Here is a 6,882-nt window from a genome sequence, read left to right as displayed (position 1 = left end):
CACGCCTTGACTACCTGATGGGTTGGTGAAAACACAAAAGCAAAATGACAGTTTTGTAACTTCATCATTTAGATCCTAAATATGAATTTATGTTTGTTAAACAAAGGATCTGGGGGATTTTGAAAGTCATCTATTTCTGGGGTGATAATTAAGCCAAAGGAAGAGGAAAGAAACAGTACAACACTAGATCTTATATGACAGGACTATATCAGAAAAAAATCAAATATAATTATAGCCATTCAAGAATTACTCCTATGGTGAACTTTGAGCCAAAGATGTAGTCCTCAACTTACTGCCCTATTATTATCAGTTGTGTTCCTATTGAGTATTGATTGTAGGCACTCGCTACCTAAGGTCTCAAAATATTAAAAGCAGTATTTTGGGGAAAGGAGAATAAAGGGAAAACATGAAATAATTCTGAAAATTTCAGGAGGAAAATGGAACAGGAATGTTTGTGTTAAATATTTTAATGACACATTTTTGCATTTTAATCCCTGGGATTCTGCTGGTTCCAAGGAAGATGTCAAGAAAATAAAAATGTAAAATCAGTGCAACAATAATTGTCTAATAATACCAATTTACAAGTATTGGGCACTAACTAGAGTCTGAATAATCCTTTGTCTCCAGAATTATAAACACAGATTCTGATACTTTGGAAAGCCTAAGGAAAAGTGACCTAAACGAAAAAGGGAGGATATTACGTAGATCCTGCTCTTGGTAAGAATACTGTTGCAAAAGGATCAAAAGTACTTTTGAATACAATTTATTGCTGTTGTTTTTGCTAAATCAAATAAAGGCTTTAAGCAAAAACAGGTTTCAAGCCTTCTGCTTATAATTGCACTTCATGTGACTTGACAATGCTGATTTCTGTGTAATTTTTTAAATCCATGTTTGGTAAAAAAAAAGAAAGAGCTTTTCTACCAGTTCTTCAAAGTTCTAATAAAATCAGCTTGCTGGTGAACATGCTTACAGACACAGTGCAAATTCAGTCATAGAGAAGCTCAGCAGTCACTCTACTACACCCAGTTGGTCCATGCTAAACCTGCAAGAGTTATGGTGCACCTCTTTCAGGATTTGAATGTATTTCAGTCATGGCCTGAATTAAATTATATGCACTAACACTGAAGTTAAAAAGAGAATGCATGGATCACCATCCTCATAACCTTCAAGAGGCACTCCATAGACTGCTGTCTGTTTCTTGAGTTAGATTGACAGAAACTGGAAGGAAAGCATGAACAAAAGGGATCTTGAGTGCCATCAGCTGAAATTTACCTAAACCCCCATAGCAAAATATAATCTGGAAGAAATAAGAGGTTCACCTTTTGGTTCTAGTTAATGACAACTTGAAGGTTGGCTTAAGTAATATCCATCCCTCTACTTGCTAAGTTCCCTAAATGTGGTTCTAAAAATTAATGTTAAGTATTCAGGCCAGAGATATTTATCAGAAGGATGTGATTTAAATGGCTATGTACCTCATGGCAAGCCTTACAGAAAAATATAGGTACAAATATGCATAAGTCATATTTATATACTTTCTATAAAATTAGACTGGCATTAATTAAATGGCAGAAAAGGCAATGAGAGCATTGTTTGGAAGGTAGCTTGTTCCAAGTTCTGATTATAACTTGCTTCCCAAAGAAGGAGCCGCCCACAGCTTAGAAGACAGATGAGAAGATCATCATCACAGATTTGCTGTGAACAGCTCTGCTCAGCTCTGTCCCTGCCAGACTTGGGGCCACACATACCCTTCTAAGAGGGCTAAAGAAGATTCACAAAGAGCACTGCTTCTTGCTCCAGCTTTGGCAAGAGCAGAGGATGATTTTGTCTTTCGGTAACTTGAAACCTTCCTGTAGTGCTGAGAACTGCTCTCAATAGCAAAGTTGTTATCATCATCATTACACCTAACATTTACTGAGCATTTACTACGTGCCAGGCACCAATTGCTTTGCATCTCATCTTATCTTCACAGTAATCCCATGAGTGAGTAATATAATTACCCAAATTTCATGGAAGAAGAAACCGAGGCCAAAATTTGCCCATGGTTACAAAAAAATGGTGAGTGCCAGCGCTGGGACTTGAATTCAGACAACCTCATTCTTTGAGAATCGTCACTTTTTGTAACCACATTTTAGAGTAGTTTAATCAGCTGCAGACAACCCATGGATCAGGCATTTTTAAATGCCACCCCACTTACAAATCTCTTCCTATTTATTCATTAATTGTTTGAAGAATTAAGAGTGCCAGGAACTGTCTTAAGCACTGGGAATTCAGCATTGATCAAGGCAAACTCTCTACCTGTGTCAAGCTTACATTCTATATTCTGCACACATAGCCTCCTTTATTCCTTAAAATAACCATGTAAGTCTGAGCCCTTTAGTATCACCCACTTTTTAGACAGGGAGCCAGAGCTCAGAGAAGTAAAACAACTTACCCAAGGCCACACAACTGGTAAATGGGACGACTGGGGTTTACCGCTTAACCTTCAGACTGTTGATCCTTCATTCTGCTATGCTTCTGTTACCCAATTACTATGGTTCCAAAATGGCTTTCATTAGTTGGGTAGAATGTTAGTACTGCAGGGAAAGAAAATAAGACCAAGTTGGCCCCTTTCCTCCTAATTTATTCTCTTTTTCCCCCATTTCTTGGTCCTTACCTCTGTCATGCTTCAGGTACCCACTGTCTTCTGGTTGCCCACAATTTCCCACTTCTGTACCTTCCACACCCACCCCACAAGCCTGTTCTCTGCCCTCCTCCTGCTTTATATATTCCCCCTCTGTTCCTCACTCATCCCACATCTACACCTTAGGGTTAATCTTAGCTCTCAATCTTCACTTTAGATAGCAGCCCTGACATGTTGTAGAAAGTGACCTAAAAGGAGTCCCTTCTATCATTATACCAGGAAAGACTTGTCCCTAGTAAGTCACATATGTTATTATCTCAGAATTTCTTGAGTGAATTTTCCCATAAAAAGTCTCCCATGTGGTATTTATATTCTATAGTATTTACTGCATATATATATATATATATATATATATATATACACACACACACACACATATATATAGGCTAAATATGTTCCTGGATGCTGGCTAGCAAAATTTAACAGTGGGTAATATGCTTTGAGTTCCAATCAACAAAACTACAAGTGACCTCTGGCAAAGATTTCCTCAGTAACACATTCCTGTCTTCACTATTATTCACAATAAAGAGTGGGAAGCAGGAAAATTAAAAAAATAATAAATTTAAAAAATAAACATGTTATTCCTTAATATTGGAGAAATAGGGACCAATGTAATAAGCACAGTGTAGAAAAAGATAATTTTTTTAAAGAAAGAAAGAATTTAAACTTACAGGTGGCAGCAGTAGGGGCTATAGGAGTCAAAGATAAACATTTCTGACTTGAGAGATTTTCAGGTCTACAGAGAAACCCTGAATGCAAATGACATTCAGGAACCTCCTCAGTTGGACCCTAATTTTTTCACTTGGGGTAAGCCCCATAAGAATAAAGAACACATCTGATTTTGCTCAACATTATATGAGCAGCTTTAGCACAGGGCCTGAGACATAGTAGGCACTTAAAAATGATTACTGAATGAAAGAATGTCATTCTCGACTTCTCTTCAGCCACCCTCACGATCTCTTTCCCAATCAGCAGAGCCCTCTGTTGACCAGTATTCCTTAAGCCTGGGTTTCCACACTGTGCTTTTCTTTCAGGCAGTAACCTTTGTCTGTATCACCTTTTCCTCCCTTCCAGCCCTGGTGAAATGAGATTCTTTAGGCCAATGTGAAAAATTCTTTCTTATGATTCTCCTTGGCTGGGATTTTGGCTTCAATACAGAGAGGCCAGCCCTTGCCCACAACATCTCAAGTTGGGACAGTAGGTGACCCACCCTTCCCCTTGCTGGCAGGGCCCTGGGCTGTTTGGCCAGGTTTGGGAGAGGGCTTCTTGCCCACCTCAGATACAAAGTATATATCACCATAGAGGTTGTGTCCCTTGGAGGGTGCCCATTCATTTGTGCAAAGGGGAAACTGCCTTCCTCACCCTCCTGGCCCCCACATTATCATTGTACAGTGGGGACTCTGAATGTTATGTAGCCAGTGCTAGATCTGAGAGTAAAACAATTGTGTCTTCCTTTAAGCAAATACTGCAACTTGTCCCTATAAGTTGTTGAAGAATTCTCTAAGAGTAAAAGGGCCTTCACTAGTCATCTCAGCCTCTGGTTTTGCACACAGACTTGTTAACTGACTTCAGAAAGGAAAAATATCATTTTATTTCACACAAAAATGTAGGCAATCCCAAATCCAAATTTACTTGCACAGATCAGAAAATGGACTAAATAACACTGATTCCTTTTCTTTTTTTCTAGAATTATCATTCATCTTTTTCAAGAGGAGAATATTATAAACTTACTATGCTACTCATAAATGCCTTTCTGCCAGATTAATAGAAAACCTTTAGAAGCTGGACTTGTAACTTATTCTGGGATATGGTCTTCCACAAACAATTGGGTACTGTTCAAATATAATGATTATACTATTCATTCATAACTATCATCTCCCAACTATTTACTGTGTGCAAAATATAATAGCAGGTACTGTTAGAAGCTGATCCCTTAGTTTAGGCTTTAACTTGGCCCTGCCCAAGACCACTGTAGGCAGCTGCCCACCTAAAAGGGGAAATGGGAACTAAATGCAGACTTTACTCTATTTGCCAAACCACATACCCTGGCATGGGGTTGGCTGTGTCCACCCAAGGGAAGCTGCACCTTCTTCCTAACTTTCACAAAGTACCCTCTTGACCCTGCCCCTCCTTCTGCACAAAACTCTTAAGCTGCATTTGGCCCATTTGTGATTTCTTTTCTCTCTCCAGAGTCATCAGTGTTCAGTGGAACATCCTTTCAGTTGCATGAAGATGCCAAACTAGAGGAAAGAGGACACACCATGTGATTTCCCAAGGGCCATCATTTCCCAAGGGATGGTTGTGACTGAGGGGACACAAAAACAAACAGTCTAAAACCAACAGATATTCCTGTCTAAAGTATCTTTTTATAGCACAGCATAGCTGTATTCAATATAAAACAAGGAGAGTGATAACTGAATGTGAATTACAAAGCAGAATTTTAATCATGATACATGAGTTAAACTCATGATACATGAATTAAAGAAAATAACTGGAACCCCTTTTCATATTTTATTGTCAAAAGTTTTACCAAATAGGTGGTTTATTTGGAAAAGTAGCACCATTTTGAAATTAACTCTTGATTTGTAAAAGTTCAGATTGTTCCTATCTACTTGGTCAACTAAAAGTGATTATTTTTATTGCTATAAGCCATGCATGTTGGTCTTTGAGAAATATGCCATTAATCATGGTTAAATTGTATAGGCTCAAAAACCTCTAAGACCTGCAAGAAAAAAAACAAAATCCAAAAATGTTGTAAAATTATTTATTAGTCTATAAAAAGTTGTGTGGACTTTCTACAAAACCAGCAATTGGAAAATGACAAAATTGTTATTTTATCCCTAGAGAATCTTTACACATTTACCTCAAAGGGAAGAATAGAGTCAATTACTTCTATTTCAAATGGATACTCCCTTTGACAAGTATGCAAATCATACTGGAACTATACATCTGAGCTTTTTAATTGTGACAACTCTGAGATACTACTTGGTAAAGAAGATTGTGCTATTACCTCTCCAGTCTGTTCTCAAAGGGAATAACACTCATGTTTCCGAGGCAGAGAGAGCACCAAGAGGTGAGGTTCTGTCCACTCCTGCTGTGGACTGAATTGTGTTCCTCCCTCCACCCACCAGTTTAAAATTTTTTTTTCAACGTTTATTTTATTTTTGGGACAGAGAGAGACAGAGCATGAACGGGGGAAGGGCAGAGAGAGAGGGAGACACAGAATCAGAAACAGGCTCCAGGCTCTGAGCCATCAGCCCAGAGCCCGACGCGGGGCTCGAACTCACAGACCGCAAGATCGTGACCTGGCTGAAGTCGGACGCCTAACCGACTGCGCCACCCAGGCGCCCCTCCACCCACCAGTTTATATGCTGAAGCCCTAATCACCAATGTGAGTATATCTGGAGATGGAGCCTTTAAGAAGGTGATTAAAGTTAAAAGAGGTCATAAGGGTCGACCCCTAATCCAGTAGAACTCTTGCTCTTTTAAGAAGAGGAAGAGACATCAGAGCTGTTTCTCTGCTATTTAAGGACATTTTGAGAAGGCAGTCATCTACAAACCAGGAAAACAGCCGTCACCAGAGTCCAACCATGCTGGCAACCTGATCTTGGACATCCAGCCTCCAGAACTGTGAGAAATACATTTCTGCTGTGTAAGTCACCCAGTCTATAGTATTTTGATATGGCAGCCCAAGCTAACATAATCCCTTAAGTAACCTAGCCAAAAATTATTTTTTCAGCAAATAAGGAGAAAAAAAAATGTTTTATAAGATTTTAATTTTTGTAGGGTTGCCTGGGTGGCTCAGGCAGTTGAGCATCCAAATCTTGATCTCAGCTCAGGTCTTGATCTCAGGGCCCTGAGTTCAAGCTCTGAGTTGAGCTGCATGCTGGACATGGAATCTACTATTTTAAAAAACCGACTAATTTTTATAAGAAAAAATGTGAATAAAACCATCTTTGAAAATTGAGTTCTCTTTATTTTTTGTAATACACAGCCTAAGAAAATTTGGTGTTCTTGCTATTCAAACATAGCTTCAAAAGAAATAGCATTGCTTCTGCCAATCTTATATAACTTGATACCAAAATAACAATCCAATTAAAAAATGGGCAGAGGACATGAATAGACATTTTTTCAAAGTAGACATACAGATGTCCAATAAACATATTAAAATATGTTAAACATCATTCATTAGGGAAATGCAA

General features: G+C 38.5%; 1 long non-coding RNA gene across 1 annotated transcript; it reads left to right on the top strand.

The window, feature by feature from the left end:
- Positions 1-4,308: 4,308 nt before the first annotated feature.
- On the top strand, positions 4,309-6,647 carry LOC122474977. Its single transcript, XR_006295062.1, has 3 exons — positions 4,309-4,509; positions 4,871-5,810; positions 6,044-6,647. It is a non-coding gene; the product is annotated as an uncharacterized LOC122474977 (long non-coding RNA).
- The last annotated feature ends 235 nt before the right edge of the window (positions 6,648-6,882 follow it).

Source organism: Prionailurus bengalensis, chromosome A1, assembly GCF_016509475.1.
Source record: "Prionailurus bengalensis isolate Pbe53 chromosome A1, Fcat_Pben_1.1_paternal_pri, whole genome shotgun sequence".
Taxonomy (NCBI): Eukaryota; Metazoa; Chordata; class Mammalia; order Carnivora; family Felidae; genus Prionailurus; species Prionailurus bengalensis.
This window is presented reverse-complemented; position numbering and strand designations above follow the sequence as displayed.